The sequence below is a fragment of the Pan troglodytes genome, chromosome 17 (genome assembly GCF_028858775.2).
Source record: "Pan troglodytes isolate AG18354 chromosome 17, NHGRI_mPanTro3-v2.0_pri, whole genome shotgun sequence".
Lineage (NCBI taxonomy): Eukaryota > Metazoa > Chordata > Mammalia > Primates > Hominidae > Pan > Pan troglodytes.
In genome coordinates this window covers 70,239,420-70,250,725 of record NC_072415.2, presented here as the reverse complement: position 1 = coordinate 70,250,725, position 11,306 = coordinate 70,239,420, and the positions used below count along the sequence as shown (strand labels likewise).

Below are 11,306 nucleotides of genomic sequence, written 5' to 3'. Positions count from 1 at the left end.
TCTCAAACCTTATGCTAGGCTTTAGAAATATACATGTGAGCAGGAGAGACAAAGGCCCTACTTCAATCATCCCGCATTCTGGAAAGCTCTCTTTTACCTGTGCTTGTAACTAACCATGCATCAGTGCAGCTCACCATGTATACTAAGATGTATGTTGTTTCTCCAGGACATTTGATCAATATTTTTATGTTTGATACATCATAATAGTTGCTGACCAAACAGTAGAAATTCTACAGAAGATGACTTTTGACAACTGAAAAATAAAATATACAAATGTAATTTTTAAATAAAAATGTTTTTCCTCTCATCATTCCCTTTGGTCAATATATAATTAACAAAACTCATTGTTTTTGCACCACTTACTTTTCAAAATCTATTTGTTATTATTTATTTTTCTCATGATGTTTTCTCCAGTTTCTTGTCACCACTAACTCATCTTTTCCTTCTCATATATCCTCTAACGCTAAGGTGATTGAACTTTAGAAACACTGGTAGATTTCATAAACATCTACAAATAAATGATTTAGCAAACAAAACATGAGACAACTCACCACCAATCAGCAATCAATATATGCTATGTTACATACACCAAACTAAAATGACAATTGATGGAATCATAGAAGCTCTTAGATATCATGTACATCAACCAAACACATGCTTTGGGTAAGTTATCTTCAGAATCCCTGTTAATCTTTCAGCTACTTCATAAGTATTTCAGATAAAGGGGTCCTCACTACCCCAGGATAACCTGGTCCACTTCCAAGTTTTTTTCTGTTCTTTTTTTAAAAATATATACAGCCTACATTTTTTCTCTATATAACTGTAAACCATTGGTTCCAGCTCAGTTTTCTAAAACAACCCCTAAGAATCTGTTGCCCTTCATTCCATGACTACCTTTCAGAGATCATCTTGTTCCATAATAAAATCTTGCTTTAGACCTTTCTCTTTTCAAGTTGATCATACTTAGAGATTTGTTGTAAGACATGTTTCTAAATCTTTCCCCTAAAATCTACAAATGAAATAACATGGCTTCCCACATTTCTAAGGAAACTAATAAAATTAAATCATTATTGTTTGCACACTGTTATGTGCAAACGATGTCATTTTCTGTTGGTACCACAACTAAACACGCTTAGGGGAAATGATTTATTCCCCATAATATAAAGGTAATTAGAATTTACTTCCTACAAAAAAAACAAAAACTGCTGCCCAACATCTGCCCATCCCACAAGGTATTCCCACCTTAGACACTGTCCCACCACTAGACACTCTCTTGGATTAAGCATTGAAGACTTTTTAAGTTGTATGTGTTATCTGTGAGAGCTTACACTTTGAGCAGTGATATCAGTCTCTATAAAGGCTTTGGGAAATTAAGAAACAAAATGACAGGCAAAGGGTAAAACTAGGAGTTCATGATGTTACCAAAAGCACAAAGTAGACATTAGGGTGATTTGGCAGGTCAATGTGCAGCTTGAGGTGAGCTGTCAGAATTTTGAACAGAAGGAAAGAAAAGAACACAGGCTAAGAATACTCCATAAAGGAGGAAAGAGACAGCCCTAAAAAGTCACAGTGAATCTTCTAACCCGGCTTGACAAATATGTGGCTTTACTTCAAGGGCCCAGAGAAAGGAGAGCTCTTAGTCCAGCTGTCCTAGTGACCACATTGCTGCAATACCTCCTAGCCACTTTTATATAAGCAATAGATTTACAACACAAGACCACCTTGTGAAGCCCACGGACAGCAATGCTCTGCCCAGAAACTGTCAGTAGGATATTTATCTACAGAGAAGCATAAATAGATGTACAAAACACATAGAGTTACAATGTCCATAAAATAATAGCATTTGAAAACAGTTGAGAATAAAGGCAGTGGTGTCAGTCTCTGTGATGTGTTGGTGACCATTCATTGGCATAAGTAAGAGAAGAGGATTAAGCATTTCACTTTCTAATAGCTCTAGTACCCAACATCTAAAGAATTCTCGGGAGTGGTTGTCCAGCTCTGTCTACTGCTTAGTATATGTTGGCAAGAGGGAAGGAGGAGGGTTAGAATGAGAAATGCCAATTGATACCTCACAGGTCTGCCTGCTAGAGGTCAGGTCTTGAAGTCACAATGGAAAGGAGAGATGTTTCAGTGCCCAGAGCAAGGGCTGGAAAACAGGCATTCTTCTTGGGATTCAGTTCAACACGGAGTAGCTACTGAAGTTTAGTTCAGTGTCTACAGCCTGCTCAGCACCATGCTGAGGTAGACATAGTTTCCACTTTCATAGACAAAGTCTGATAAGAAAGACAGATTTTACTGCAATGAGCTGTCATCTCACCCCAGTTAAAATGGCTTTTACCCAAAAGACAGGCAATAACAAATGCTGGTAAGGATGTGGAGAAAAGGGAACCTGCACACACTGCTGACTAAATTATTAGGTTGGTGCAAATGTTATTGCAATTTTTGCCATGACTTTTAATGGCAAAAACCTCCTCCTTCCTTCTTGCCAATATATACTAAGCAGTGGATGGGGCTGGACAACCACTCCCCAGAATTCCTTAAATGTTGGGTACTAGAACTAATAGAAAATGCAACGCTTACTCCTCTTCTCTCACTTATGCCTCTGAATGCTCACCAACACATCGCAGAGGCTGACACATTACTTTTAATGGCAAAAACCACGATTACTTTTGTACCAACCAAATAGGACAATCACTGTGGAGAAGTTTGGAGGTTTCCCAAAAAACTAAAAATAGATTACATGGTAATATGATCCAGCAATCTCACTGCTAGGTATATACCAAGAAAAAAGGAAATCAGTATATTGAAGAGATATCAGCACTTTCAAGGTTATTGCAGCACTGTTCACAATAGGCAAGATTTAGAAGCAACCTAAGTGTTCATCAACAGATGAATAAAGAAAATGTGGTAAACATAATATAAACAACGAAGTACTATTCAGCCGTAAAACGAGATCCTGTCATTTCCAACAATGTGGATGGAACTGGAGGTCATTATGTTAAGTGAAACAAGCCAGGCACAGAAAGACAAACTTTGCATGTTCTCACTTGTTTGTGGGAGCTAAAAATTGAAACAGTTGAACTCATGGAGATAGAATAACTACTAGAGGCTGGGAAGGGTAGTTGGTGACAGGAGGGGTAAGGAGGAATGGCTAATTGGTATAAAAATATAGTTAGATAAAAAAGATCTAGTATTTGATAGCACAACAGGGTGACTACAGTCAATAATTTATTGTAATTTAAAAATAAAGAGTTTTAAAGATTGTTTATAACACAAAGGATAATGCTTGAAGAGATGGATACCCCATTTACCCTGATGTGATTATGCATTGTTTGCCTGTATCAAAACATCTCATGTACCCATAAATATGTACACCTATGTACCCACAAAATAGATGTTTAAAAAGACTTTTAAAAAGATTTGTAAACAAATAAAACTGTGATATGCAATGCACAAAAAAAGCCAAAAAGCCTATGAGATTCACAAGTGGTACAGTGGAGAAAACAATTAATGGAGTCTGGAAGGCAGGGAGCACTTCATGTAAAATGTAATGCCTCAGCAGGGATTTAATCACGAACAGTGTTTCCAGGAAGACAGGAGACAGATGGGCATTCTAGGAAGAGACAAGAACACATGCAATGGCCATAATGTGTGGTGAGAACTCACAAGAGGAAGTGATGGCTCGCACATTAGCATGGAAGGGAGAGGACAGGGCACTAGGGAGGGGCCAGACCAGGAAGACTCTGTGCAATGCATAAAAGAGCTTTGGCTTCACCTTGCAGGCAAAAGGGAGTCATATAAATATTGTGAACAGGAGCTTACACTTGGAAATTTGAAGTTCAGAAAAATTGTACCAGTCATAGTGTAGAATACAGATTTGAAAGAATAAGAATACAAGAAATTGATTTAGTAGTTAATGAAATAGGGAAGAAGCAAGGAAGGGAAGCAGGGGCTAAGAACCAGAGAAGCCTTATCAGCCAGGGTGCAAAATTAGACGGTAGAAGCAAATGGGCAATGAAAGAGACCACAACAGACAAGAGGGTAGCAAGGACCATGCAGGCACAAAGCTGATTTGAGGTTAAACTTATGTGGAGTAAGGACTTCTCCGTCACTTCTCTGATGTATAACTGGGTGACTGTTTACTTAGAGGTCATTTCTTAAAGGATAAAGTTCCCCTGGTCTTTAGTGACCATGGCTCTGACAGCCACCAGGCAGCATAGGAGGGCTCAGGGCTGCAGCAGAGGCAGCAACAATGGTAACACAGTTCCCTAAGGTCCTGGGACCTGTCAACCTTCCTTGGTGTTAAGCAATAGGAATGGGACAGGAGGCAGCAAGGTTCTCTTGTGCAGCAACACAGGGCCAGGGCAGCAGCTAACAGCTCACAACTTTGTGGTCTTTGTTAGTAATCTGGGAAGACTGGGTTAATGAGAATCTCAGACAACTTATTGGAAACCTCCTAAGTGAAAGATGGTTGAAAACCATCTGTGACTAGTTCTACAGCCTTGAAAAGGCAGAGAAATGGCTTTGTTAAATGAGGAGTTCGACAGTAGCACTATTCAGAGTTCATGGACGATGTGGAGGTTAGATTCCAGCACCTCAGCAGTACAAGGGTAATTTCTCTTGAGGAAGCCAGGCTGTTGAGGAAAGAGTGAATAGATGGTCTTTCATAGGGTACAATCAGAAGCAAAACCACCATAATCAACAGGAGGGAAGAAGGCACCCCTGGAGGAATGCTTCTCCCCTCTCCCAGGGTCTAATAGCACTATACTTATGGTACTTCCAGTGCCTTTAAGGTTTTTGTACATCTGAGCAAAGGAGAGTACAAATCTTAGATGTAAGAGGCTGGCACACCCCTGGAGAATGAGACTTTTCACATGGAAGTCAACTGGGGATGAGACATGTGCCTCAGTCCAGAGTCGTCCACAACGTGAGAAAGCCAGGGCCCCAGGACTCTCTTTGTCTTGGTCACCAAGTGAAAAGGTGCTGACCACATTCCTAACCCAGGGTCATAAAACAGTGTAGGAAGCAAGGCTAAAAAAGAAATCTAGAAAAGTTGTAAGCACCCTTCAAAATTCAAGTTGTAGGCAGCGTATGGAATGGAATAATTCTGCGTGTCCTGGGAATGATCTAGTGGGACTGAATGGAAATGGAACTTTGGTATATACCTCCATTATTAATGGTATATGCTAGATACTTTTATTCCTACATACTCTTGTTCCAAGCCCTCCACCTCCTTTTGTTCTTAGATTTTAGAAATGTCATTTTGTTTTTCATGAAAAAGCATTTTTATTCCTTACTATCACTTTAATTTTTTAACTTCCATAGGTTATGGGGAACAGAGGTTTTTGATTATGTAAGTTCTTTAGTGGTGATTAGTGAGATTTTGGTGCACCCATCACTCAAGCAGTGTACACTACACCTTTTTTGTAGTCTTCTGTCCCTCACCCCCTTTCGACCCTTTCCGAGTCCCCAAAGTCCATGTGTCATTCTTATGCCTTTGCATCCTCACAGCTTACGAGTGAGAACATATGATGTCTGGTTTTCCATCCCTGATTACTTCACTTAGAATAATAATCTCCAATGTCATCCAGGTCGCTGCAAATGCCATTAACTCATTCCTTTTTATGAGAATAGCCATTTTGGAAGCCCCACCCTGTTGTTCTTGATCTTAAGAGAGAGGAAAGAGTTCCCACTTGGAACACCTGCTAATGAGAAGCAGGTGATTCTCTTGGGGTAGAGGTGGTGTTAGATCAATGAACTAAAGGAAACCCAAAGGAAACCACTAGACTCACCTAGAAATTCTCCTTCTCATAACTAAACATTAGAGGTTCTAGGTTTGTGGTTTCACGTACTCGAAACAGCAAACTCAGTGTGTTAAGACAGCATTTATGAGGCCATTTACTAGCCCATTGAAGCTGTATAGGGATCAGTTGGGTGAGTGAGGGTGGGGGGCTTTAGGTGTCAGGATTATAACCATGGCCCTTGCCTGGTAGCACTCAGCCTGGCACCCAACGCAGCACAGGCAAACTAGTCTGCTGATGACAATCCTAAGAATCACCTGGAGAGTCTGATTCAGTAGGTCTTCCCCAAATATCTATTTTCAGGAACTACCACAACTAATATTTATGATCTTTACAGCCAGGTATGAATGGGAAATTCAGTCTCATTCTAGGATTATAAATCAACAAATTAAACTTAAGTATGGAACATCTGAGTTAAGTACATAACACACTATAACTTCGCAATTTTTCACTTTACAAATGAATGGGCAGGACTGAAAAACCTGCAAGCCTTCAGTACACAGCAAAGTCAAACTGTTACATTTTGAACGTCAATACGGTGTGGAGTATCTATTAATCCTACCTGAGCCTTGTTTGCCATTTCTGTAACATAGGAATATGTATCCCTCCTACATACCTCATTGTGAGGATTAAATAAGTTATTTGAAGTTACTTGCGAGAGCCCAATACATAGCAAATGTTCACCAAAGTTTCATTCTCTACCTCCCTTTGCATCATTGAAAAACATATGAAGGTATACTTTTTAACATATGGTTTATTTTGTTTTTTCCTCTTTTTTGTCTGTATAAATGTAAGGAGTACAAGTGCATTAACATGCTCTGAATTAATAAGGAATGCAAAATAAGAGGCAGAAACATCAATATTCCAAGTCATGTAACCCAACATTCAGAAACAGTCCTCCTCAGCATAAGCCTCCTCTACACAGAGCTGTCACATTTGTTTTTTCATCACAATCCTCTTCTCATGCAGCTTTATGGCCATCAAAACATTTTATTTTCTCTTCTCTTGGGTCTATGGTTCAAGGATTTTATGCTTACCAGGTAAGACTTATCGTGTCTATATGACAAGCATATTGAGTTATTTGCATTTATAATGCCCACTTCAGTCCTTAATTGGAAAAGAGGCATCTGGTTAATGTACTAAGAGATATTCTTTCTTGTTTTAACATCAGTTCAGATTCCTATGGCAGGCCATGTTCAGGGAAAGAAAAAGCTGAAATTGAAGGAAGGCCATTAGAAGTGTTGAAAAGCCACAAAATCACCCCTGCACTTTTAAGGTGCAGATAAAAAAAATCTTTTAGCAGGATTCTATGTTGACACATTAATTATTAATATTAAAATGGTAATTAATTTAGTATTCATAAATTATGCTTCCCACACATCCCCACTCACGTCAAGGTTACATGAGTTTCTAATTTCTTGCCTCTAGGATTTTGGAACACAGATTTTTTTTTAAGAGTTAAAGGAGTAAGTATAAAAAGTTACACTTTTTTGTATAATTTTTAATACAAGACATCCAAAGTCTTAAACAGTCAGTTGATCCCATCAGGAACAAAATATGGCATGAATTCCAGAAACAAGATTTTTTTTTTTTTTTTGCACTTAAGCTTTTCAGTCTCTATGCAATGATTATCGGTTTGCCAAGGACAGTAACAGTCAAATACTAGAGGAAAGGAGATAGGAGAAATATCTTTTACTTCTTCTAAAGAGGTGAAAATAAGATTTTTTTTATATTTCTCACTCATAAGATTTTTAAACTCTTAAAAATGCAATATCGTCTTTTCAAAGCACATGCCATCTTAAAAATTAGCCATGTACATTTGCACTCAAAGAAAAACATGCAGCAACATTGTCTTCTGACAAAATTCTACATAAAAAACCCTATGCAACTTTCTGCAAATATATTCCCTCTTTATTATTCAGGGACTCCAAACCACAAACATTCAGTGCAATATTTATTGTTTGTTATTTCTGTAGGAAACACAGGACCAATGATGTCTTCTGACAACTGTTTCCTGATGGTTGAGCAGCAGTCTCCCTTTGCTTTAAAGTACTCTTTTTAACCTGCTGATGGAAGGTATAATTGGAATTCAGTAAAACTTGAGGATCTAATGGAGTGTGGAGGATAAAGGATGGAGGAGAAATACTTCAGGTCTACCCTGTGCCACACAGGGAAAAAGGTTTACACAGAAGAAAACAAGCAAAAAACCTCAGATTTTATCAATGCACCCTTTAAAAAAGTGGTTTTAATTTCTGAAAGCAGCTCAATGTGAATGAAAAGCAGTTCCTGAGTAACTGCAGTAAACAGTCTTTTAAAATATGTACATACACATTTACATATATAGGTGTATGTGTGTGTATACATGTATATATTTGCAACTTAGCTCATTTGGTTCTGCCCTAATTTACCTCGCCAGCATTTAGTCCCTTCTTTACTTTCAGTCCCCAATGTGCAAGTAGGATAGCATCAGCCCTGGGAGTCGGCGTGGAGCAGATGTTTCTTATCACTCCTGTGAGGTCATCTGCTTGTCTGACAGGCAGGGTTTCCAGAGTTGCTGCAGGTCCTAGTTCTCTCAGTCTCACAAAAGCTGTGAGCATCATAGCCACCTCACATTTTCTTTCATCAGACACCATGACTGCCATGTGTGGAGCTTGTAGGCTGGCTGGAGTATCTCTATGTGACTTACCAAATGTGTGCTTAAATACTGCCTCCGAATCTTTTCTTGGAATGGGCAGAGCTTCGTAACTTGGAATCGTTCCAAATTACTTTTCATTTTCACTACCTTTTCTTCTAGGAATGGTGTATTAACAGGAAAGTAGGACCAGAAATGCCATAGTTGTTCTCCAACAGCTACATACAAGTGTTTCAATTCAGACTGAATATCACTTGGCACCATCTGGTTTATGGTTTGCTGTGTTCCTCCCTGCATAAGTTCCCCTGCAGGTGACAGTGCTGTGATGGTACTATTGGCAGCACTACTCAAGAGAACCTCAATTAACTTGGGTATATAAGCTTCCGTTTCTTGTCCAATACTTTGAAAAGAATAATGTCCTGACTTGTTGCATACTGTAGTGACTAGACTGGAGTTGGACCATGATAATACCTATCTGACTTCTTGAGGTTTAGAGCAATCATTTTTATAGAATTATCTTTCCCCAAGTCTTCATATTCACTGGACTCTGGTTTATTTCCCAAAGCTGTTAATTCTAGTAGTGGGTTTTTCACTCCTAATGAAACCATTGTTTTAAGGCCCTTTTCATCTATTTTGGCACATTCTGCAGAGAGATCCTTTGACCCTGTATTCAGCCGATCCCTGTGAAAATAATGGGACTGGAAAAAACGTGTCCAGAATCCCTTCTCTGTCATGTTGTGGGGAACACTTTCTGCATATTTCATTTTCACTGCTGGATAGGTCCTAAATATGAACTCAATGATATCAGAAGTTAAATTATATCTCAGACCATTACAGCCATCGATTTCGGGCCAGACATCAGCCAGATATGCAGCAGAAATGCCAACATCCTGCTTATGATTGGATGTGTAAGAATTTTCTGTTGCATTCCCATTTAAATGATTGGCCGAGAATTCCTCAGCACTCAACACTTGGCTCACAAGAAGATCTTTATAAAGCTGAAACAAAACAGGATCTTCTTGCAGCATTCTGTTCTTCTCTTCCAGTTCTTTATTTGCTTTCCTCTTGAATTTGGGCAGCAGCTGCTGAAGGTCCTTTACTGCATCTTGCTCTTTCACTGCTGTGTTTTCATTGGGAAAACAGAAGTTAATTGCATCTCCTGCATGTAGGTCCAGCTGATGCTAAATTGTAGCTTTGCCTTCTGGACTAATTTTCTGGCATTTAACATCTACATACATACGGCTGACTGTAAATCTATTTTTGCCTTCAGGTGCCCAAGCAATTCTTTCTGCCATGAGGTATAGAGCTCCATCCTGCTTCTTTTGACGCACTTTCTTTACAATCAGCAAAACTTCTTCAGAGGAGGTTGCCATGGTGGCTAGAAGGTGCAGGTGGAAGCTACAATTCTGGTCCAGTAACTAACTGGATTGGATACGGTTGAGTTTTGCTGCGCTTCTTAGAGTCGCTGCTGGAAAGAGGCTGAAATCCAGTGGCCACAGCAGTTGCCACCCCCTCTGTTACTGGAGGGGTCTCATTTCCATCGCTGGCTGTGAGGAGTCTGAGGGCACGTGACTGGGAACACAGTTTTTTTTTTGTTGTTTTTTTTTTTGTTTGTTTGTTTTTAATATCTAGGTCTTGGGCCGGGCACTGTGGCTCATGCCTGTAATCCCAGCACTTTGGGAAGCCGAGGTGGGTGGATCACCTGAGGTTGGGAGATCAAGACCATCCTGGCTAACATGGTGAAACCCCGTCTCTACTAAAAATACAAAAAAAATTAGCTGGGCATGGTGGCACATGCCTGTAATCCCAGCTACTTGGGAGGCTGAGGCAGGAGAATCACTTGAACCCAGGAGGCGAGGCTGCAATGAGTTGAGATCAGCCATTGCACTCCAGCCTGGGCAACAAGAATAAAACTCCATCTCAAAAAAAAAAAAAAAAAAAATATATATATATATATATATGTGTGTGTGTGTGTGTATATATATGTGTGTATGTGAATATATGTGTAAATATTTGTATTTACATGTATTTACATGTATTTACACATGTAAATATGTGTATATCTAGGTCTTTGGAAAGTTTTTTTTATTTTTTTTTTTGAGACAGTCTTACTCTGCTGCCCAGGCTGAAGTGCAGTGGCACAATCTCGGCTCACTGCAAACTCCACCTCCTGGGCTCAAGCAATTCTCCTGCCTCAGCCTCCCGAGTAGCTGGGATTATAGGTGAATGCCACCACGCCCGCCTAATTTTTGTATTTTTAGTAGAGACAGGGTTTTGCCATGTTGGTCAGGCTGGTCTCTAACTCCTAACCTCAAGTGATCCACCTGCCTCAGCCTCCCAAAGTGCTGGGATTACAGGCATGAGCCACCATGCCCAGCTGGAAAGCCTTTTTAAAAGACTGTAAGTCATTTTATTGGAGAGAGGGTGGCACCTCTAAAGCCTACAAGAAGTGAAGAGATGCTCCAGGGGCCCCAGAGAAATCCAAGTCTGAGGCTCTCAGGGGAGGAGGACTCTGACTGCAGGAAGCAATCTGGGCTTCTGCTCTGTCTCCACTCCCATCCCCTCCTGAGGCCCTCGGTGGTATGGGTCTATGGAGCACCTCATAAGAATCAGTGCTGGGCAGCCAGATTCCTAGTCTCGCCAAAGATGAGAGCAGGCTTTACAAGAAGAAGGGCCACAAAACCCAACTCAACAGGCAGAGAAATGCAGGTATCTCATCAGTGATCAGTAGGGCCCTGAGATGCTTCCCTGAAACTGTGGCCCTTCCTTAGCCCCAGGAGCTTAGGATGACTCTGAGAGAAGAAACTCCAAAAAAGGAACCTATTCAATGGGTGCAGGATCAGAATTGAGTTTATGTAAACTCAATTAACATG

General features: G+C 40.0%; 1 pseudogene; it reads right to left on the bottom strand.

Annotated features, from left to right (window-relative positions):
* Positions 1-8,397: 8,397 nt before the first annotated feature.
* On the bottom strand, positions 8,398-9,835 carry LOC100609928 (general transcription factor IIH subunit 1-like; annotated as a pseudogene).
* Positions 9,836-11,306: the final 1,471 nt, after the last annotated feature.